Source organism: Phoca vitulina, unplaced genomic scaffold (assembly GCF_004348235.1).
Source record: "Phoca vitulina isolate PV1807 unplaced genomic scaffold, GSC_HSeal_1.0 scaffold16, whole genome shotgun sequence".
Classification (NCBI taxonomy): Eukaryota; Metazoa; Chordata; class Mammalia; order Carnivora; family Phocidae; genus Phoca; species Phoca vitulina.
In genome coordinates, this window is record NW_022589719.1 from 12,786,771 (window position 1) to 12,810,776 (window position 24,006).

Consider the following 24,006-nt stretch of genomic DNA (forward strand, 5'->3'; position numbering starts at 1 on the left):
CACCTCTTGTCTTTCTATCTACACTTTCCTGGGTGACTCCATCCTTCCAGCTGTCCAGAAATCTTGGAGTTGTCCTTGACCTTTCTTTTACCTCCTCCACCTGGCTTTATCTCCATAATATATCTAGACCTTGATCATGTCTCACAGCCTTCACTGTATTTACCCTGTTCCAAACCACCATCATTTTTCAGCTGGAATTTTGAAGTACCCTACAAGTTTAGTTGGAAACAATGGGACTAAAGCAGTAAACAAAAAAACAAAATCCCTGCTTTCATGAAGTTGGTATTTTAATAGGGGAAACCAAGCAATAAATAAGTGCTAAGGGAAAAAATAAAGCAGAGGAAGAGAGATCGGAAGAGGGAAGAGGACTAGATGCCACCATCTAGACTGCATGAAACATAGCAACCAGAGAGATCCTGTTAAATTGTGAGTCAGATCTCATGTTATAGCTCTGCTCTGAAGCCTCCAATTGCACCTTGTTTTACTCCAAGTTTGAGCCAAAATCTCTATATGATTTAATTAGCCCTGGCTTCCTCTTCCATCTTGTCTATCACTCCCCACCTTGCTCGCACCACTCCAGCCAATGCTGGCGTCTTTGCTGTGCCTCAAACCTGCTGAACACACACCTGCCTCAGGGCCTTTGCACATATTGCTTCCTCTGCCTGGAATGCTCTTCCTCCTGAAAGCCACATGGCTTTCTCCCTAACTTTGCCCAAATGTCCCTTCGTCAGTGAAGTCTCTGTTGATCACCTTATATAAAATAATAATGTCTTCTTCCCTCTTCTGATTTTTTAACCCATAGGGTTAAACCCATAGGGCCTATTTTTTTTTAAACCCATAGGGCCTATTTTTCACAAAATATTTTTGGGAAGTGCTGGAACAGACTTTTATTTGTATTTTATTTGAAAGTCATATTTAGGGTGATGGGGGTGGTGAATGTTATATAACCTGAGTCTCTTACCCTTGACTAATAAAGCATTTCAGCATATAGGAAAATGTACATCCAAAAGGCCTGAATTTATCCTGAGGGTATGCTTGGATAACTCATTAGGTGAGATCTGGCCAGTTATTTCTTCTTTGATTTTGAAAAGTGGTTTTACATTTGAGTATTTCTGCACAGTTCCATGCTTATAAGCAAAGTGTGGTATAACTTGGAAGTAGTTTCTCCTAGAGCTTTTGCAACCACTTAGGCCTACTCTTTCTCTGCTTTTGTCTCAATTCCCCAGATGATCCCTGCTGTGCCCTTTGGGAGGTCAGCATCCTGTTGGGTCGCTTAGGTGGCCTCCGTCATGTTCTAGGACCAGACTTACTTTGACTCTGTCAGAGCAGCTCTGAGAAGGCAGAGGCTCTTTGTGTTTTGTTTGCCATTGTAGGCCCAAACACCTAGCACCATGCCACTCACGTAAGAGGTGGCCAATTAATATTTGTTGAATGAACCTTTGAAGTAGCACCAGGGAAATCTCCTTCACTTGACCCTGCCTCATGGTGACTTATAATCAGGGCTCAGCTTCAATGATGTCTTTGAAAATAGGTGTGAATATGTTCTGAATGGAAATCAAAGTACTTTTCCTCCTGTTTCCATGATCTCAGCTCACAATAACACGGGCATTCTTGGAAAGAGTCTTCAGTTATTCGAATAGTTTGTGGTTAAATAGATTTCAACAAAAAAGATCCCATTTGAGCATTTAATTTGAAAGCCACTATAATGTATAATAAAGCCACTATAATGTGTAATGTATAATAAAGCCACATATAATGTATAACGTGTGATCGGCATTCTCAGAAGAAAGTTGCTCTGATGAACTGTCCATGTCATCTTTTGATTTTGAAAAGATAGAAGGAATGAAGTCAGCCTGCAATGTAAGTTGTGGCTTGATATTTTATTTCCTAGAAATGGCCAAAAGAAGAACAGTGTGATTTCTGGAAACTGGAAAAATAAAAGGTTACTTGGAAAAGCCCAAGATTTGTGTATTTCATCTTGCTTTCTTACGCATAGAATGATGTTCCCTTTCCTTTTAGCCTCTCCAGGGCGTGCTCTGATTTGCACGGCAAGAGTTGCGCTGTATCTGGTTAATTAACCCCGCGTGCGAATGTCTGAGGATTAGTGTCTTGACTTGCTCTAATTAAGTTCAGAAGATTCAAAGGCCACCTGAATAGGGATGGGATGGACATTTGCTTTTGGAAGAGGCAGTAAAATTTCTTTAGGTGAGGAAGCAAATGGGGATGTAATTTAGACCCTGGCATCAGGGTTGTTTTTTTGTTATTATTTGTTTGTTTGGGGGGAGGGGAGTGTTTTCATAGACATCACCATAGTTATGGTGTCTCTGTAAATCACACATATATTTCAGAAAAGAAAATGAAGAAACTTGTGGATGCAGGTGAAGTGACCTAAATTTGTATAGTTGTGTAGCTTTTAAAAAACCATTTTGTTTCTACACATTTTATGGTTCTTTTAATTAGACTCACAGGACTGGGATGTTCAATGTCTAGTGGTCAAATATAATATTTATTGAGGTCATATGATGTGCTAGGTTTTGTCCAAAGAGTACAGTCTCATTTAATTCTTAAGTAACTTGGAGGTCTTGTAGCCTGGGTTCTCCAGAGAGACAAAACCAATAGGATGCATACATGTGTATGTATCTTCCTATACCTTACCTACACTTATACCTATCAATATTTAGAGATTTATGATAAGGAAATGGCTCATTTGCTTATGGTGGCTGAATAGTTCAGGATCTGCAGTTGGCAAGCTGGAGACCCAGGAGAGCTGATGGTTCAGGTCCCATCCGAGTCTGAGTGAAAAGGCAGAAGACGAGTGTCCCAGCCCGAATGCAGTCAGGCAGAGAGTGACTTCTTTCTTACTCAGCCTTTTATTTTATTCAAGCCTTCAACAGAGAGAATGAAGCCCACCCACCTTGGGGAGGGCAATCTTCTTTATTCAGTCTAATGATTCAAGTGTTAATCTCATCCAGGAACACTGTCACGGACACACCCAGAATAATGTCGAGTCAAATATCTGGGCACCCTGTGGCCCAATCAAGTTGACACATAAAATTAACTGTCGCAGGTAGGTACTGTTTTTATCTGTTGCAGAGACGAGGACACAGATGTAGAGAATGGTTGGGTAACTTGTCCAACGTTACAGCTGGTCACAGTGGAGGCAGAACACAAATGCAGGCAGTCTGGCTCCCCAAATGCTCACTCCTAATTGGTACAGCAAACTACCTTTCAGGGGAGGTGACTGAGATGGGGGAGGAAGGGCGAGAGAGGAGGGAAGCGGAGTCCGGTGTCTAGCCTCAGTGTCCAGCCAACCAGGTAGAGGCAGAACTGGGATTTGAACCCAGGTCTCCTGACACCTGGCCCAGCTCCCTGGAGTCCTTCAGCTCCCACATGGGGCATCCTCTGCATCTTGGACATTTCACGTATGAAAGGAAAGAAGTTAACTTTCAGTTCTACACCTGAATTGTTGACTCAAGCACTCTGTGCAGTAGTTCTAGCTGTCCCACCTTGTCAGCATTATAACTTGTGTCCATTGTATTCCAGTACTAGAAGAGTCTCCAGTGAGTTGGCCTACATGCATGAGTATAGTAATTGTTTTAATAACACTACCTTCCATTGCTAAAGCACTTCAGACTTTTTAGAGCACTCTTATATATGCACATTATTTAAAAAATGGATTAGCTTGACTAAGTGGATTTACTCTGGGGTGATGGTCTTTCATGGATGTGAATGGAGAAAAGGCTTTTACCTCCTCTTAGCCAAGATTAAAAAAGAATAAATGAGTTAAGAGATGATGGAAGAGAAAAGGGCACGTATTGAAGCAGCATGATCACAGGGATGCAGCACTGAAGGAGATTGAAGGGCCCTGGACCAGGAGGTGTGGGGTCATAGCAACTGTTGGCATTGAAGCCAGACCGTTCTGGGTTTTAATCGTGACTCTGCTACTTACCAAGGAGACACACTGCATCACCTCTCTGGACCTTTCCTCCTTTGTAAAATGGGAATTATACTTTGTACCTCACAGGGTGGTTGTAAGGAGGAGAAGTGCTTGTCCATGCGTGCCACGTAGTAAGCCCCTGATAAAGAACTCCTACAAATCCCCCCACCTCCTACAGTAAGGCCTGCCTTGACTGGCCTTGAGCTGCTTGTTGTAAAGACCTTCCTGCCTGCTCTTTCCCACCTAGCTCCCACACCTATAGTCACCAGATCTGACTGTATTACAGAGCATCCGTCCCCGACCTTCTGTGGATATGCCCAGACTGGATAAAGGGGCCTCTTTCCTGGTCCTGCTTTGCATCGCGGATTCCTTGTCTGAACCCGGCATGTCCAGCTGGCCCCCTGCCACCTGCTTGCCCCTCTTTAGCCCCATCCAGGCCACTGTCTCCTGCGATGTCCCTGTCCCTGATTTTCCACTGTTGGTGTCCAACTGTACAGATCTTTTTTCCTTTCTTGATTTTTTTTTTTTTTTGGACAGAGATTTGGTTCACATGGATCATTTTAGAAGGACTACACTATTTCAAGAGAGATAGTAGAATTTGGTTAGTTAAGTCAAATTCCTGGTCATTTCTGGAGGGAAAATCAGTTAAGCTGGTGGTTTACCGATTCCACTGGCTTTACTAAGCCAACTGGCAACAGTCAAGCTGGCCACCAGTTTAGGCACAGACTTAAGGTCCCATTCCTGGGTTTTATCCCAGCTTCTTATCTCCTAATCCTTATTTTATCTGGATTCAGTTCCAGAAACTTCACTCAGAGACACAGGTGTATGGGTCGCCACTTTTAGTTGGAAGGCACTCATTACTTCACTGTGGCTCCTGAAAGCACCATTTCTGGGGTGAGAAGCATTCTTCTGTTGCCCTTTGCCTCTCTCAGCATCTTTGTGATCAAAGTGGAGGGATTTGAGGATCCCTTAAGATGTAACCTTGGGGCTCCTTGAAATGGTGATTCTTATTTTGCACAGACCTATCAGATCCATCAGATGCTGGTAACTGGTCATTTCTGAACATGTTATGGTCAGTTAGTGATTTAGAGCTAAAAAAAAAAACAACAAAAATCTCCACACAGCCCTTTTCTCTGAACTGGCTGCATTTCTGACTCTTCCAGTTTCTCTCCCAACCATCTGAAATGGATTCTAATCCTGAGAAGGAAAATCTTCATGATTTAGTTTGTGGGCCTGGGTAATCCCAATCACCATGTGTCATTCATTTGTGAGATAACAAGTCCCAGAAAGAAGGTGGGAATTATTGAACAAGAGAGGGCCTAATAATAATCTCACAGTTGGGTGAAATAAACATTCCTTTGGAAATTTAAGTTTTGGTCTTTACCCCGAAGAGTTTGATTTCATTTGCATGTAGAATTCTCTTATATTATGGAGAATTTTTGCATGAAAATGAAAGAATAAGTTATATCCCACATTTCTTAGTTGGGCAATTCATGGTTAGTCATGTCCAGTTTATCCCATTGGTGAGTAATAAGCCCCAGCTAGCCTCCCCTTTCTAGCTAGCATAGTTTGGACAAGTCTCCAACTCAATAGGTGGACTCAAGGAGAGAAGATTTAGCCAACTCTAAGCTTTTACACTTAACTGCTTAAAATATTTCTTCTGACATTTCAGATCTTCCTTCTGAATCACTATCCTTCTTTCTGAGTATAGCTGACCCTTGAACAACATGGGTTTGAGGGGCGCCTGTGTGGCTCAGTCGTTAAGCGTCTACCTTCTGCTCAGGTCATGATCCCAGGGTCCTGGGATCGAGCCCCGCATCGGGCTCCCTGGTCAGCCAGGAGCCTGCTTCTCCCTCTCCCACTCCCCTTGCTTGTGTTTCCTCTCTAGCTGTCTTTCTCTCTCTATCAAATAAATAAAAATCTTAAAAAACAAAAAACAAAAAAAACCCCATGGGTTTGAACTGGGCAGGTCTACTTACAGTAACATAGATTTTCTTTGATAAATACAGTACAGTGCTATAAATGTATTTTCACTTCCTTACGATCTTTTTTGTTTTAGTATGCCTGTTCTGAGGGGTTTTTTTAAGATTTTATTTTTTTATTGGAGAGAAAGACAGAGTGCACACAAGAGCAGGGGTGGAGATGGGGATAGAGCAGAGGGTCAGAAGAGAGGGAGAAGCAGACTCCCCGCTGATCAGGGAGCCTGACGTGGGGCTGGATCCCAGGACCCTGGGATCATGACCTGAGCCGAAGGCAGACACTTAACCAACTGAGTCACCCAGGCACCCCTCTTCATTACGATCTTCTTAATAACATTTTCTTTAGCTTACTTTATTGTAAGAATTCAGTATGTAATATATATAACATACAAAATACGTGTTAATCAACTATGTTATTGGTGAGGTTTCTGGCTCTCTTTAGTTAAATTTTTGGGAAGTCAAAAATTATACGCAGATTTTTGACTCTGTGGAGGTCAGCATCCCTAAAACCCCCATGTTGTTCAAGGGTTAACTATACATTCTTAATGGCTAAAATTAACAAGTCAGGAAACGACAGTTGTTGGCGGGGATGCAGAGAAAGGGGAACCCTCCTACACTGTTGGTGGAAATGCGAGCTGGTGCAGCCACTTTGGAAAACAGTATGGAGGTTCCTCAGAAAGTTGAAAATAGAGCTACCATACGACCCAGCAATTGTACTACTGGGTATTTACTCCAAAGATACAAATGTAGGGATCCGAAGGGGTACGTGCACCCTGATGTTTATAGCAGCAATGTCCATAATAGCCAAACTATGGAAAGAGCCAAGATGGGTCCATCGACAGATGAATGGATAAAGAATATGTGGTATATATATACACAATGGAATATTATGCAGCCATCAAAAGAAACGAAATCTTGCCATTTGCACCGACGTGGATGGAACTGGAGGGTATTATGCTGAGCGAAATAAGTCAATCAAAGAAAGACATGTATCATATGATCTCACTGATATGGGAAATTCTTAATCTCAGGAAACAAACTGAGGGTTGCTGGAGTGGTGGGGGCTGGGAGGGATGGGGTGGCTGGGTGATAGACATTGGTGAGGGTATGTGCTATGGTGAGCGCTGTGAATTGTGTAAGACTGTTGAATCATAGACCTGTACCTCTGAAACAAATAATACGTTATATGTTAAAAAAAAGAAGAAGAAGAAGATAGCAGGAAGGGAAGAATGAAGGGGGGGAATCAGAGGGGGAGACGAACCATGTGAGACTATGGACTCTGAGAAACAAACTGAGGGTTCTAGAGGGGAGGGGGGTGGGAGGATGGGTTAGCCTGGTGATGGGTATTAAAGAGGGCATGTTCTGCATGGAGCGCTGGGTGTTATATGCAAACAATGAATCATGGAACACTACATCAGAAACTAATGATGTAATGTATGGTGATTAACATAACATAATAATAAAAAAAAAGAGTATAAAAAACTAAAAACCTCTAAAAAAGTAAAAAACAAACAAACAAAAAACAAGGGTTAACTATACATTCTTCTAAAATTCCTTTAGTGAGGATATATTAGTGATGACCTCTGTCCATTTCTGTTTGCTTGAAAATGTCTTTATCTCAGCCTTGTTTTGAGAGCTAGTTTTGCTTATTCCTGATTGACAGTTATTTTCCCTCAGCTCTTTGAAGATGTCGTTTTACTTTCATTCTTGATGCACGGACGTCAGCTCAGTCTTCGTCAGTGATCTGTCCGGTCTCTGACTGTCTCTGACTGATCTCTCTGGTCCCTTCTCTGTGATTTGGCTTTCTTCAATTTCACTAAGTGTTGAAATTTTTGATGTCTAGATATTGGTTTCTTTTTATTTATTCTGCTTGGGATTTAATGTATGTCTTCAGTCTGAGAATTCATGTCTTTAATTAATTAAACAAATTGTTAGCCCTTATTTATTTGAATATTACTTCTATCTCAATCACCTTATTTTTCTCCTTTCTGGAAATCTGATTAGACATATATTAAACCTTCTCACTTTGTCCTTCATATTACTTAGCTTTTAAAATGTATTTTAACTGTCCTTTCTGGGCTGCATTCTAGGTAATTTCCTCAAATCTGTTTTAAGGTTAATACATTCTGTCTTTGCTGTGTCGAATATGCTACTTACCTGTTTTTTGGTTTTCATTATCATATTTTCTATTTTAGAAGTTCTATTTGGCTCTTTTTAAAAATAGCTTACTCAGTTGTCTTCATCATATCTTTAATCACTTCTATTATTTCTTTATACATTTTAAACTTAATTATGGCATATTCTGTATCTGATCATTGCAATATCTCCGCTTTTCTGATAATTCTCACTCATAGTGACTTGCTTACTCTTATTTTAGTGTTTTTTTTTTTTAAGATTTTATTTATTTATTTGTCAGAGAGAGAGAGAGCACAAGCAGGGGGAGCGGCAGGCAGAGGGAGAAGCAGGCTCCCCGCTGAGCTGGGAGCCTGACGTGGGGCTCGATCCCAGGACCCTGGGATCATGACCTGAGCCGAAGGCAGACACTTAACCAACTGAGCCACCCAGGCATCCCTAGTGGATTTGTTTGTTTGTTTGTTTGTTTGTTAATTGTGAGCTCATGTTCCTTGAAACTTTTTCTGTGGGAATTATCAGAGTCCTGTGTTTGAGGTGTCTTTCTCCAGAAAGAAAGGATTTGGATTTTGCTCCAGCCATGGTGTAATGACAACCAAGGGCTATTTTAATCACATTTTCAGCTCAGTGGTGGTTGTTATTATCCTTCCAAGCCACACTGGTAGCGTGAATTCTGGCCCTACACATATGTGAATGAGTATGGGCTTTTGGTTAGAGATTCTTAGGAGATACTTTTTATCTGCCTCGCTGAGGCCAGGATAGATAATAAGTCTCCTTCTAAAGGACAGGGGCTTTTTTTGTTGGTTTTTTTTCCTGCCTCATTCTCTGAGGTGGTTTCCATTTGAGCAATGTGGCATTTTGGAAAGGGGTACTCGATCTGGTCTATCACCACGATCAAGCCCTAGGCTTTTTCCTCAGGTCCACAAACCAAAGCACTTTGTAAAAACCCAGGCTCCTGGGTCAACTGATGTCCTTGGGCCAAATGCTAGCTTTGCGTTACACAGTAAAATTTCTCTTTCTTCTAGTTTCTGGCTTCCAACCCTTTCCCTTTATTGCAACCTCAACCATGTGTTAAACCAGATTTTTTTTTAAAGATTTCATTTATTTATTTGAGAGAGAGAGTGAGCATGAGCGGGGCGGGGGGTGCGGGGCAGAAGGAGAGGGAGAAGCAGACTCCCTGCTGAGCAGGGAGCCTGACAGGGGCTCTTGATCCCAGACCCTGGGATCATGACTTGAGCCGAAGGCAGATGCTTAACCGACTGAGCCGCCCAGGCGCCCCTAAACCAGATTTTTAAAGAATATATTTTATCCCTTTCTTTAATTGATTTGTATTAGAAGAGACTTCTTCACCCATCTTGTTGCAGAAACAAAGGTGTTAGGCAGTATTTTAGATGTTTGCAACACAGTAGTGAATGAGCAAGACAGTAAGATCCCATCTCTCACAGAGGTTACATTTCAGTGGTGTAGAGCAAGGAAACAAATAAATAAATACCTAAGATAATTTCAGATAGTGGTGAATACTATCATCTTTTAAAATATTCACAGTGACCCATACAAGGGACTCAATCCTGCATCTCTTTATACATTTGTATATTTTAATCCTTCCATCACTGTGTTGTGAGATGAATCTACCTGCCCTCAGGTGAATGAAAACACCTCATTATTAAGTGGTTGGTGAATTCAGTGGTGAGGACAACATGGTAGAGAAGCCCTTGAATTTGGGTTCAGAGTTAGACGCATCCACAGCCACCTAAAGCAGTTGTCCTTATGTGATTTGTTAAGATATGTGTGAGATTGAAAATGACTTTTAGTGACAAGTGAGAGCAATCATATAAGGCACGAAATCAACTCTTCTCTACAATTAAACTGCATTTTAAAGGCATGCTATTATTAACAGAATATTTTGCCTCATTTTTATCAGGAATATAGAAAGGTCAAGGAGTACCAAATAGTATCTTCAAGTGTTCAAACAAATCCATACCTTTTAAAATTGGAAGCATGGAGAAAAAAGAAAAGCTGAAAATGGTTTTTTTTCTTAAAGAAGTGATTAACATATCTGATAATAAAATTGATGCAAGAGATTCTGATCATCCAGTGGTCTGTTTTGGAGTCAAATGCCATTTGAGAGAAAGCTATTTTTCTAAGAAATGTTCTTAAATTATCAAATCAAGAACTCAGTAAATGAGCTTGGTTTATCGAGCCTCTTTTACCTGATTTAGAAACAGCTCCTGCTAATGAAATATGTCAGGAAATTTTCAGAGGTGTGAACAGTGAATGGATAAGATGCTGCATTTCTTAAAGTAGTTGATTTTGCTTGGCACCCCCCCAATTGACTGGAATTCACTAGTAGAGAGTCTCACCCTTTTTTGGTGCCATGGGCCCCTTTGGCAATCTGGTGAGGTTTATGGATCCTTCTCAGAATGATGGTTTTAATACTTAAAATCCATAGAATTGTAAAGGAAGCCAAATACATTGAAATCCACTTTATTCACAGACCCCGAAGAATGTATAAGACCCCCTAGATAATTAACCTCTATGACGTATTTAAATTATGTCTCTATTCTTGATGAGAAAAAGTTGTTTATGATATGGCTGATTTCCTCAATTTCTTAAAAGAGGAAATGGAGCTGGTTCTAGCTCTAGAGAGGCACTGTAAGTCAGTGGTCTGGTCACGTATATGTGGATAATGCATTACTGCTGTGGTAACAACATGGTACTTAGGAAGGGAGCCTCTTACGTTCTTAGTTTTTTACCCATGGGGTTTCTAGGTAAAATATGAAATTAGACAAGATCAGTGCTACCTGAGGTTATTGGCCTTATATGTTAAAGATGGCCTCAGAAAATAAACAAAAAGAAGGGACTATAAACAGAATCAGTTTATCTTGGAAGCCTGTGATTTATTTATTAACTGCTATTTATTAACTGCTACAATAGAATGAAATACTGTTTATTTATTGTTCTTTTAAGTGTGAAAGAAAACATTGACCTGCTTCAAATCATTGGAGGCAATCTAATTGAACATCCTTAGAGGACTGATTCATTATGTTTTATTTATATAGTAATATCCTATACAGCCATTAAAAAGGATAGAGATATATGTGCTCTTATAGAATGAACTCTAAGATATGTCATTACATGGAGAAGGAAAGGTATAGATGAGTGCACTGTGCATTCTCACTTGTAAAAATGTGTCTATTAATAAAGCTTGTGATATTTCTGGAAAGAGGCACCAGTAATTGGTAACAGTGATTATTTCTGAGAGGCGGGTAACTTGAGGTCTGGAGACTGATGAGGAGACTGACTTCTCATTCTATATCTATTTGTATTTGAATGTTTTGCCATGTGCATGTATTTAGTGGTTGTAACTAATTCATTAAAAAATGAATTGCCCTTGCTTCTAGCAGTATTGATATTAAAATTAAGCTTATAAAGAAGATGTACTAATTATGCCTGTCAAATAATGTATTTCACTAATTAATACACTACTCTGTGCACCAAGAAGAGATTCTCAACACTTACGCTTGCTCCAAATACGAGTTCAGGGTGTGGATGACGTGGCCCCGTGTCCTCTGAGTGTCCTCCTGGGACCTGGTGTCTTTCTTACATGCACACACATGGCTTTGCAGCTGTCTGGTTCTCTCCTCCTACTCTCCTTGGTCTGTGAGCTCCTGGAGGTATGTGTCTCACACAGTGCCTGGCACAGAGCAGATGCACAATAAATGGAGGAAGACTGAGTCACTCTTGATCCTGCCAGGAGTGAATCTGGAGATGCAGAGATAAGCAGTGGGCCCTGAATCCTCCTACAGCAGAGCAGGCAGGGTAGCCAGACCCTGAGTCCCGGTGGTTCTCAGCTGGGTTAGGGGCAAAGGGGAGAGTAGAGGTGATGGAAGGAAACCAAGGAGGACTGTGTCTGGTGAGGGCACCATTCCTTGGAGTGGTGGTTTAGTCCCCAAACCTCTGTTGTGGGGGTGGTTGCTGATGGAGGAGACAATGCCAGCAGAACAGTGGGGGCTGTAGGTGGGAGAGGATCAGAGAGAAATTGGGTAACAGCAGTTGTTCAGTGAAATTTCACAGTGCCTTTCAAGAATGAAATTCAATTTATATTTAGAATTTGATTTTAATCCAGAAGGAACACACGAGCTGGTTAATATCAAGACTCCATGAGAAATCATTTGTGTCAGTTATTGAAAGCATTCGTAATCGAGCGTGAATGGGATGTCTGGTCACACTCATTCATTCGCTTACTCCATATTTGTTGTTGAGGCCTTGTGTCCCACGAGGGATGCAGAGATGAATTCGATAGGTCCTCTTCCCTAAGTAGCTGATCACCAGAAATTAATTTAGCACAATGGCTAAGAATGATGTCTTGAATTAGGAATCTCGGGTTCAAATCCTGGCTCTATTTCTTGCTACCTATGTGACCTTGACCTAGTTGTTTAATTTCTTTGTGCTTCAGCTTTCTCATTGCTAACATGGGGATAGAAGTACCTATTTTATAAGATTAAATAAGGTAACAGATGTAAGTGCCCAGGCAGTACCTGGCATAATCAAGATTCAATAAATGTCAGTTTTGTATGTGTGGTTTTTTTTTAAACCATTCATTGAGCCACTGAACACTTTTGGAACTCCTGCTCGTGTGAGGCATTGCTGTAGGTGCTAAACAGGGACATAATTCCAGTCTTCGGAGAACTCGGCTGTTAGCTGGTGTATTAGCTCTTTCTTCCTTTGTAACAAATTACCCAATATTTAGTGGCTTGAAACCCTGATAGACATGACTTATTTCTCACAGTCTCTGTGGATTAGGAATTCAGGATCAGCTGGGTTGGTTCTGCTCAGGATCTCTCATGAACTTACAGCCAAAATACTTGCCAGAACTGCAGTCATCTGAAGGCTTGAGTGGGGCGGGAGGATGCATTTCTAAGGTGTCTCATTCATATGCCTGGCAAGTTGGTTCTTCTCCACATGGGCATCTCCATGGCCCTGCTTGAGGGTCCTCACAATATGGTATCTGGCTTTCCCCAGAGCAAGTGATCCAAGAGGCCAAACCAGAAACTGCAATGTCTTCTATGACTTAGCCTCAAAAAAGCAAACACCATCACCTCTGCTATATTCTATTGGTCTCACAGCCCTGATTCAACATGGGAGGGGACTGACTACACAGGCTTAGGTAGGAGGAGGTGGGATCCTTGTGGACTGTCTTAGAGACTGGTGAAGACCTCTGGGGAGGGACACGTGTAACCATGGGCAAAGTGCTGCTATGCAGATACACCACAGGAGGCTTCTTGTGGCAGCACAGTCTGGTCGGGAAAAGAGGAGGCAAAGCTTGAGCTTGGTCTTGAAGGAAAAGAACTTTGGCTTGGTATGTCAGGAAAGGGAGTGTCTCAGGCAGAAGGAGCTTCAGGAGGAAAGGCTCAGAAGCCAGAATAAGCATAGTATACCCTGGAAGCTTGAAGCACCTCTGTTGGCTTGGAGCAGAGTCTCTGGTAGGGCAGGAACACAAATGTGGTGATGATGTCAGTACTGACCTAACTATATGACAATGATGTGATGGTAGTCATGACAGACTGTGGCAGTTGCACTTGCATGCACAAATGAAAGAGAATTATTTCACATTCTTTAAGGATTTACTCTCTGAAATACCTTTGTGGTATTTAGGATGCCCATGAATGCATCCATCCATCCATTCGTCCATTTGTCCATCTGTCTACCCATCCATCCACTCATCCATCTGACTTAATCAGTATTTTATTAATTACATTTGGACTGTGCAATAACAGCCTCTTAAGAAGATGACCAGCACACTTTCTGTTTTGTGGACACACACACACACATAACTGTAGTGTATTCCTCTTTACTTTTTCTTCATAGCATGAGTCACTACTTGGCATTATATTGTATTTTACGCTTATTGCTTGTGTTCATCTCTAGAATATAAGCCTCAAGAATATAGACTCCAGAAACCTTGCCTGTGTTTACATCATTATACCCCCAGTGCCTAGAATAATGCCTGGCACACACTGGGGGCTTAGTAAAGATGTGGTTGAGTGAGAGTGATGTGAGGTGATGGAAGTAGGCAGAAGACGCTGTGGGAACTTGGAAGGAGGTGTCTAGGTCTTCCTGAGGTGGGGAAAGGAGGTGGTTAGAGAAGGCTTTGTAGAGTCCTTGCTGTATGAACCAAGCTTGCCAGGGGATGAGCTGAGCATTCAAGACAAGAGATCTCATAAGCAAAGGAACAGAGACGTACGAGAGCATGGCCACAGTTCTAGATGATGCTTGTCTCTCTATGTAGTTTGTGAAACAAGCAGTATAATTACGAGGTAAGAAAAGCATCTGTCAGCAGTTGCTTTTATGTAATAATTCACTTAAAAAAACTACACCAGAGGAAGCATCCCTTGCAGATACTTCTGAACTTAAAACCCTGCTAGTTGATAAACGTTCTTGTGCTGTGGCTATATATGAAAAATGAGTTGCATGTCCTTCCCATTATTGAGCTTTGTCCTCAATATTGTATGCATTTATCTTTTAAATATATTTCCCTGCGGGGCGCCTGGGTGGCTCAGTTGGTTAAGCGTCCGCCTTTGGCTCAGGTCATGATCTCAGGGTCCTGGGATCGAGCCCCGCTTTGGGCTCCCTGCTTGGCCAGAAGCCTGCTTCTCCCTCTCCCTCTCCCCCTACTTGTGTTCCTTCTCTCACTGTCTCTCTCTCTCTGTCAATTAAATAAATAAAATCTTTAAAAAAAAATAAATATATTTCCCAGCTACAGTGGCAATACATTTTAGTTTTCCCTGTGGACTTGACATGAGATGTGATTTTTGGCATCTCTGTTGCCTTGAAGGCATTTTCATGTCACATTGCTATTAGAGCCATAGTTCGGGGTACTGTAGAGTGAGGAAGGTTGCAGGTCTGCAATAAGGGAGGGTTGAGTCCCATACTGTTTATACTACTGTGCTCTAGGACGGGCTTGAGGTCTACATAGGTCATTCTTTTTCCAGTCTTCTTTTTTAGTGCAGGAATGCTGGCGCGCCTGAAGGTGCTTTCTTGTGGCCCTCGTCCATGAACTTCAGGAAGAAAGATCAAACCTTCATAGATTTCTAGATACTGCATTTATGAAATGCTCCTTAGTGGCGGCCATGTTCAGATAATCTGGAAGTATTCACACCTTTGAAAAACATTTTGGAAGAAGTAACTTGGCTCCAAGAATTTGCCCTGGACCCCATTTTTTTCTTTCTTAGTAAATCATTTTGAATTTTTTTTTAATCTACCTCTACTCACCCTTAGCATAAATGTTCAGTACCAAAGAATAAACCTTAGTATATTAGAGAGGCAATTAATTTTGGTTCTACTAAAAAACTGGAATTTAAATTTGATCTTAAACTGGAATAAAAAGGTAACAGTAATTGTCTGCGGGCAGTGGGATTATGGGTATTTTGTCTTCCTTCTACTTTTCATTTCCCCCGCAAAGTGTCAGTAATGAACATATATTATTATTTTACAGTGGGTTTAAAGCCAAGAAACGTTTTGGAAAATTTGCTTTTCAACATTTGTCCAATATGTGATCTCTAGGCATTTTTTTTTTTGCAAAATAGATCCTGATTCCTCACTCTTTTTCCTCTTCAGAGCTCACTTTTCAATGTCAGTAATGGCGGACTGAGTGATGGCTTCAAATGGCCGGAGGATTCTCATTTACTAACTCAAAGCTGCCTGGAGAAGGTTAGCGGGACAAGGCAGAGCCAAGCAAGTGAGGCCACTGGGGTTGTCTGAGGTTGGGTCAAGCTGCCAAAGAGGAACCAATTATTCCCATCCCATAACTCTCAGTTCCTATCAAGAAGGTCCAGTAACCACTTTTCTGCTACCAAGTCCAGTTTTGGCTGGTCATTGTCTTCCAATATGCCTTTTGGCTGGTGCTTTTGAGATGCTGTCTCCTGACTATCCCCTCTGACCATGGTTACATCCCCCCTGGCAAATCTGAGGAACCCTTGGGCCTGGCCTCTAAATCCACTTCATTCTCTTTCAACCTCCTAATTTCAATTAATTCTTCACAGCCCACACATACCCTAGGCCAGTGCACCCACCACCCCATGCAGGCCACTCCTGCTGGTAGTAATAACTCAATATAGTTTTTAAAACCATATATACAGACAGATAGACAGACAGACAGACAGACACACACACACACACACACACACAATCAGTCTTAGGCATGTAGATAAACTACTAAGTTTCTTTCCAACAGTTGTCTAGGGGGGCCTAATGTGTGCAGTTCACCAAAGGTTCAAAAAGGGAGAAGGCATGGAATTCATAGCCTTGTATGGGCAGATGGGACCTGCAAGCAAGCAGATTTTACAAAGTTGAAAGTGGAAATTGCCTCAGAGAAGGCATAAAGTGTTATGAGCTCAGCTCTTTATTGATGAGAGGACAACATAAATAACCAACCTGGATATATTTATAAGCATCCACAGGCACGTGAAGAAATGTGTTTATTTTCCTGGAGTTTCTCTAACATATGGCCATTTCCCCCTACATTATTTCTATTTATTGCACACACTGTGGCAAGTTTATCATCTTGCATAAATGTCATCAGATTCTGCTCACTCTCCATTCTGAGTTAATTTGTTTGCTTCGTAGCCAAAAGGTTGTTTGAGGAACTGTTGTTCTGCTCTTGTTTGGAAGAGAACAGAAGTGTCTTACTTGTGAGACCCCTTCATCCTCCTCCTTCCACCCATTAGCCATGTTTTGCAGAAGTAGACTGAACTTCTCTCCAGAAGTTATCCCAACTTAGAGGACTGAATTGGGCAATCTGCAAAAACCTCAAAAGCAAGGATCTTCCTCTTCCTTGGGCAGGTCTTCAAAGAGCCAGCCCCTGCTTCCTTTCCACTCTTTTAGGCTTTGCTGGGACCCCTTTAGAGTTCAAGAGCAACGAGCTATCATTTATTTTTATTTTTTTAATTTTTAAAAGAGATTTTATTTATTTATTTGACAGAGAGAGAGTGCACAAGCAGGGGGAGCGGCAAGCAGAGGGAGTGGGAGAGGGAGAAGCAGGCTTCCCGCTGAGTAAGGAGCCCAATGTGGGGCTCCATCCCAGGACCCTGGGATCATGACCGGAGCCGAAGGCAGATGCTTAACTGACTGAGCCACCCAGGTGCCCATGAGCTATCATTTATCAGGTGCCTACCACATCCTAGGCATCTTATACATATTCACCTTGAATTCTCTCACATTATCAGATAAAGAAACTGAGGCAAAGAAGTCAAGTAGCCAAAATCACATAGCTAGAATTTGGACCCCTGCCTGACTCCAGAAACCAGTGTTTTTCACATTGTGCTTTGCTACTTCTTTTTTTTTTTTTTTAAGCTTTATTTATTTATTTTAGAGAGAGAGAGCGCGCAGGGTCTGGGGCGGGGCAGAGGGAGAGGGAGAGAGAATCTTAAGCAGGCAGACTGCACTGAGCGTAGAGCCCAATACAGGGCTCCATCTCATGACCCTGAGATCACGAACTGAGCCAAAACGAAGAGTTGGACTCTTAACCGACTGTGCCACCCCAGCACACCTATGCTACTTCTAAATCAAGATCCCAATGAAAGAAGAAAAAAAAAAAAAGCTCCCAAACCTATAGACTTTAAAAATAGTCTTCATTTCGGGCGCCTGGGTGGCTCAGTTGTTAAGCGTCTGCCTTTGGCTCAGGTCATGATCCCAGGGTCCTGGGATCGAGTCCCACATCGGGCTCCCTGCTCTGCGGGAAACCTGCTTCTCCCTCTCCCACTCCCCCCGCTTGTGCTCCCTCTCTCGCTGTGTCTCTCTGTGTCAAATAAATAAATAAAATCTTTAAAAATAATAATAATAAAAAAATAAAAATAGTCTTCATTTACTAGCTCTGTCAGTCCCTTCATTGTCGTGTCCTTCTTCTCCTATCTAGGAGTTTGGCAAAAGCTGGGAAGAAACAGTACAAAAAGGGAGATGCCCATCTTAGCCACCCCCACTGTGGAAGGAAAGTTGTTCCATCTTTTTCCTGCTCTAGAAACCGTGTGGTGATTGGCTGTTGATGAGCTGGCTTTATCTCTTGACCCATAGTTCAGCCCATTGGGCATTTCTCTCAGGGCTCCTCACCGCTCTGTGAGTGTCTTCTCTCCCCTGTGGGTCTTCCTGCTTTGCAAGGATCTGGAGGCTGGGGTAAGTGTGATAGGTATTGGGGTCAATGCCTCTGTCTAATCTTTTTTTATGAAGCAGGAGTTTTTCCTGCATCCTTCCTACTGCCCATTCTGGTGACTCAGACCTGGCCAGGATATACTCATACTCAAGCTTAAAAAGGAATCTTTCAAGCTGGACTTGCACCTTTAAGATTCTTTTGATGAATCTGATTAGTTCCTGGGAAGCCACATGCTTCCTCAGAGGGGCTCACATAGTATAGCATTGCTCTTTTAGGTTGAAACTAGATCCTTGCAAATGTCACAGCATAGATGAGCAAATGAGATGCTGAGAGTGTCAGTGAATTGCAGAGCTGTGAACTTTTGAGGTTCCATGGAGGAGTCATATTATTGCTGGAAAGAACATCTGCTGGGATGGGGGGTGGTCTCTAAATTTTTTCTGGGGAGGATTTTAGTTTCACCTTCCTACAAATCTTAGGATGACTGACAAGGGTAGGAAATGGAAGACAATAGTTATTAAAGTAAGACTGTTGAAGAAGGAGCTTCTAGTTGATGGTGAGTTCTAGTATGAGTTAGCAGTGTGATAGGGCTGGTTAAAAGGCTGGTTCTGTCCACATTAATAGAAATATGGTATCTAGAATCAGTGATGTAATGGTTCCCCCATACTCAGGGATGCTGGGGAGATGCTCCGAGGGTACTGGGTTCATTTCTGGAATTTCAGTAGTTCAGTTCTGTTTTGTTGAAGGAATTCTAGAATCTTTCTAGAATCTTTCAGGGTCACCTTCCTGAGCTTACAAAGCAGGAGTTATCAGAGGTATCTGACGTCTAATCATACCGTAGATATAATTGAATAGGACCAACTGGATATTAAGTTTCAATTTAAAATCCTAACAGATCAGGAGCGCCTGGGTGGTTCAGTCGGTTGAGTGTCTGACTCTTGATCACGGCTCAGGTCATGATCTCAAGGTTGCAAGATTGAGCCCCGCGTTGGGCTCCACATTTAGCGGAGAGTCTGCTTGAGATTCTCTTTTGCTCTCTCAGCCCCTCTCCCACTCTCTCTCTCCTCTCTCTCTCTAAAATAAATAAGTTAATTAAAAAAATAAATTCCTAACAAATCAGGTAAAAACAGCAAAGAAATATTAATACTCAGTCATTGTTGAAGACCTATAGTTTCTGCTTTGAGTAATGTTTATTTTTGAAAACCATTTTTATTATGCTTAAACTATATGAAAATAAACTCAAAGCAAAACACATTATTACTTCATTCAACATTCAGTTGATCCTTCCTAGGTGAATAGTGCTGGGCAAAATACTATAGGGACTACGAATAAGAATAGCACATTTCTTTCCTTCCTTTACTCCCCCAGGTTTTGATTCCTCTGTTACGAAACTATTTATGTTCTATTTGGGGAAATCAGTAGTACTGAATAAAAGGGTAAATAAAATTAAGGGCAAGAGGAAGATTCCTTCTAGTAGCAGAAAAGTAAGGCCTGGCCTATCTGGAAGCAGCTGTTATGGATGCACTCTCCCTGGAACCAGGAAGGAAGCAGAAAAGACTCTGAGCTGATGATTTAGATATCAAGAGGTCCTGGCCTTAAAACTGCCTTGTTTATGCCCTAACTATTCTTACTTTACAAACATTTCTAACTAACTCCAGTTCTAGCATCCTTGGAATGTCAGCAGATCAGAAGCAATGAATGAGGTGGGCAGAGGCTACCACTGACACAGGCTACCTTTTTAAACACGGTAGGCAATAAATAAGTATAGGCAGACACCCTGACAATAATAGGGCTTGACATTAATAGCTAGGCAACAGATGTGACAGAAAGCTATAAAAATCTGTGCCTGGGGTAGGTTTAAATAGTCCCGCTGAGCCCAGTGACCCTGAGGGCTTCATTGCATTAAGGTGCATTATAGTAATTGATGTGTTTCTTCTGAGTCTGATAGCCTGTGTTCATAAAGATGACCCTGAGGCCCGCAGGAAAAATTAAATTATGCTCAGTGGATGCTGTTTAAGAAGGTAATATGGGTGTGTTGCATTTTTTTCTTAAACCATTTTAGAAAGACATCCTTCCAAATTTCTAAAGCAGTGATGTTGTCATAGAAGAAATATCTTTTGAAAAGAAAGGAGAAATAGGTGAAAAGGAATTGCTGATTTAAAAAAAGTTTGAAAACCATTGGCAAAACAAAAGTTTAGTGATTCCTCCTTAGTTTTCCGGAAAGCATGGTTGGCCCCAAGGACTCATTCTCTAGGGGAATTCTCTAGATTGCCAACAATAATATATGCTATAGAACTGAGCTGTCCAAAATGGTAGCCATAGGACTACCAAACAGTCACATGTGACTATTTAAACTTAAGAATTAAGTGTCTTAGGGGCGCCTGTGTGGCTCAGTTGGTTAAGTGTCAGACTCTTGATTTTGGCTCAGGTCATGATCTCAGGGTCGTGAGATCAAGCTCCACGTTGGGCTCCATGCTGGGTATGGAGCCTGTTTAAGATTCTTTCTCTCGCAATTGAAATAAGTCAATCAGAGAAAGACAATTATCATATGGTTTCACTTATATGTGGAATATAAGGAATAGCGTGGAGGATCATAGGGGAAGGGAGGGAAAACCGAATGGGAAGAAATAAGAGAGGGAGACTAACCATGAGAGACTCTTGACTCTGGGAAACAAACTGAGAGTTCCAAAAGGGGAAGTGGATGGGGGATGGGATAACTGGGTGATGGGCATTAAGGAGGGCATGTGATGTGATGAGCACTCGGTGTTATACGCAACCGAAGAATCCTTGAACACTACATCTGAAACTAATGATGTACTATATGTTGGCTAATTGAATTTAAAAAAAAAGATTCTTTCTCTCCCTCTTCTTCTGCCCTTCCCCCCTTGTGCACACACACACTCTCTCTCTCAAATTAAAAAAATAATTAAGGGCCTTAGTTGTGCCAGCCACATTTCAAGTGTCCACTAGTTACCTATGGCTTGTATGGCAACCGTATTGGACAGCACAGATATCAAGTATTTCCATCATTACAGAAGATTAGTTTGGACAACACCACCATGGAAATTCAGGAGGAAGGAAGGCTTCTTGTGGGGATTAAAGCAATCATATAGATACCTTTCAGTATTAGTTTCTTAGCTGGCTTATGGTGTTTGAGTATTTGAATGGACTTCATGGTGGAATTCCAGTTGGTTTGGTTTTGTTAGGATCATAATCAGAAAAATGCTGTATCTGAAATGATTTCATGAATGCAATGTTTCTGCATACTGTAGGGGTGGCCAGAAGAGTTATTTGAAAATGTGATGCTTCTAAGAGCCTTTTCCAAATGTACAGAAGTTTCTGGAAAAATCACAGAAGTCACAAGACTTTTGTTTAATTCTCTGCTAATTAATTGGTATACTTACCTTCATTTTTTCAAATTTCATTCTGCAAGATACATATTGGAAGCATTAGGAGAAAAATATCAACCAGGTCTTCCAAACAGATTTTAGAGAGCAAGAAAGTTTCTTCTTCACAGATATGTTCAACTGAAACACTATTGTGTTTTAAATTACCTGTGGAGGAAATGTTCACCAGCTCACCAGTGGTCGGATTTGTGAATGATGGTCATATTAAGAAGACATCTCTTAGGAAAAGTGGAAGACCAGTGAATTACAGGGAAGATAAAGGTATTCAATTACTGACCAAGGGAACGCCCCTTTAGCTGGCTGATAGTCTTCATGATATATGTAGATTTAAAATGAAAAGAGGAGAAACTAAAGTCAGTTTAATAGCTTACTTATAATTTGAGCAGGGGACAAAATGACTTTTTCAATCTCATGAAACTCAAATCGATGGCCTAATTTATTTTTCCCTCAAGGGCAGCTGATGCTCTGGGGGAGGTGGGGGTCATGAGAATGTCATAATGGTCCATGTGTGTCTCTAGCAACCTAGGTGTTTTATATCCCTGAGTAATGAAAACACACCGGTCTGTTGAACATGTTGAACTTGTTAGGGTGCATGTAGGAAACAGCTTTGCTCTTTCTTCTATCCTTCCCTTTTAATCCTTTAGCTTTTTTAGCCACTCTCAGATAATAAGCAAATAGTCTTTTTTCCCATGTATTAAAAAAGTTGGCCCAATGTGCCATCAAAATCCAATTTTAAAAATATTGTCAAAAATCTAATATAAAACACCTGATTTAAAACTTCTTCCCATCCCCAAGGGGGCCTGGGTGGCTCAACTGGTTGAATGTCTGGTTCTTGATTTTGGCTCAGGCCATGATCTTGGGGTCCTGGGATGGAGCCCTGTGTGGGGCTCCCCACTCAGCGGGGAGTCTGCTTGTCTCCTTCGCCCACTGCCTTTACCCCTGCTCATGAATTCTCTCTCTCTTGAGTAAATAAATCAGTCTTAAAACAAAACAAAATAAAACAAACAAATCTTCTCCCCATTCCCAGATAGGCCTGCCTTGATCTGGGGAGGAAAGATGTATAATGGGCTTCATCTCTAGTTCTTGCTCCCTTCATCCTTCCCTTGGCACCTGTAGTGAAGGGAATCAGGGATGGGGGAGAGAAAGGTCCAGGATCAAGAATGAGGAATGATCTCCCCTGATATTGTAGTTTGATACAGGACCTTCTGGATTGGCAGATGCACAATTGCTGTCTTATCATGAGGTACTTTTGGGGTTTCTCTGGGGCTCCTGTTGCTGAGGCTTCTCATTTTTCCAAGTGAGGGAAGAGCTTCAGGCCCCTCTCCATGGGAAGGGGTGGGATGTGTTGAAATATGCAGCACACTGATAACTTTCCAAAGAAAATATCTTTGCTTCTCCCCAGTAGATTCTCCCCCCACCTCCTCTTATAGAGCCTGGAGGTGGGTGGTGGGCTCAAGCTGGCAGAACTGGCAATTCAGTTTCTTGGTAGGTCCTGCTAAGATGGTTCTTGGCATCTGTTGAATGGTTTTGCCTTGTGGAACATTGACAACTCTGAGACCAGAGAAGTAGCCTTTCACATCCTGTTACAAAACCATCTGGATCTCTCAGCCAGGAGGAGGCCTAGTTCAACAGGCTTCTCAGCTCAGAACCCTGGTTCCTACATACTTGGTCATGAACCCAGGACTTCATGGCATTTTAGTTTAATGTGGCCTCTGCCCACAAGGATTTAAGTCTGTTGGGAGAAAAGACTGATACACAAGTTCAGTCTATATTACAGATAATCCATGTTCATCTAGGTGTTTCCACAGCATTCATTTAATAAGCATTCATAGAGCCTGGGGGATTTTGGTGGTGGGGTGGTCAGGGAAGACTTCCTGGAGGTGGTGATCTCTTCTGAACTAGGTTTTGAACGAGGAACAGCATATGCCTATGAACATGAGACCCAGCCCACTCTGGCCTTCCTTGGGCTGCACTTCTTTGTGGGGCAGAGAATATGCAGGGCCAGGGGCCACCCAGAGCCTCTGCCTTCTCTTCTAGAGTGTAGAATCTGCATCATGCTCTGGGTATTTGGGACTCTGGAATTCCCTGTCCATGTCAGCCTCCATGGCCTGTGTGGGCCTCATTTGGTCCTCCCTGGGGCAGACTATGACACCAGTGTGTGCACTTGTAGGCCCAAGGGTTGACAAAGAAGTGGCTGTTTGAGGTGGCTAAGATGGAAGGATATGTATATACAACCCAACGTTTCCATTTCTATCAGGCCTTGAGGGGTGTGGGATGGAGCTGGGTTTGAGAAAAACAGGTGGGGCCAGCAGAGGACCAGGGACCGAGAATTCTGTATTTGAAACTGGCCTGCTAGGTCATTACGAAGGAATCCATATCAAGATAGGATAGAACATATTTTAGTAGTTTGTC

General features: G+C 41.9%; 1 protein-coding gene across 1 annotated transcript in view; it reads left to right on the top strand.

Annotated features, from left to right (window-relative positions):
• The window catches only part of KIAA1549L (KIAA1549 like), a 268,932-nt gene that overhangs the window by 48,860 nt on the left and 196,066 nt on the right, over positions 1 to 24,006 (top strand). The gene's annotated exons all lie outside the window — the stretch shown is intronic.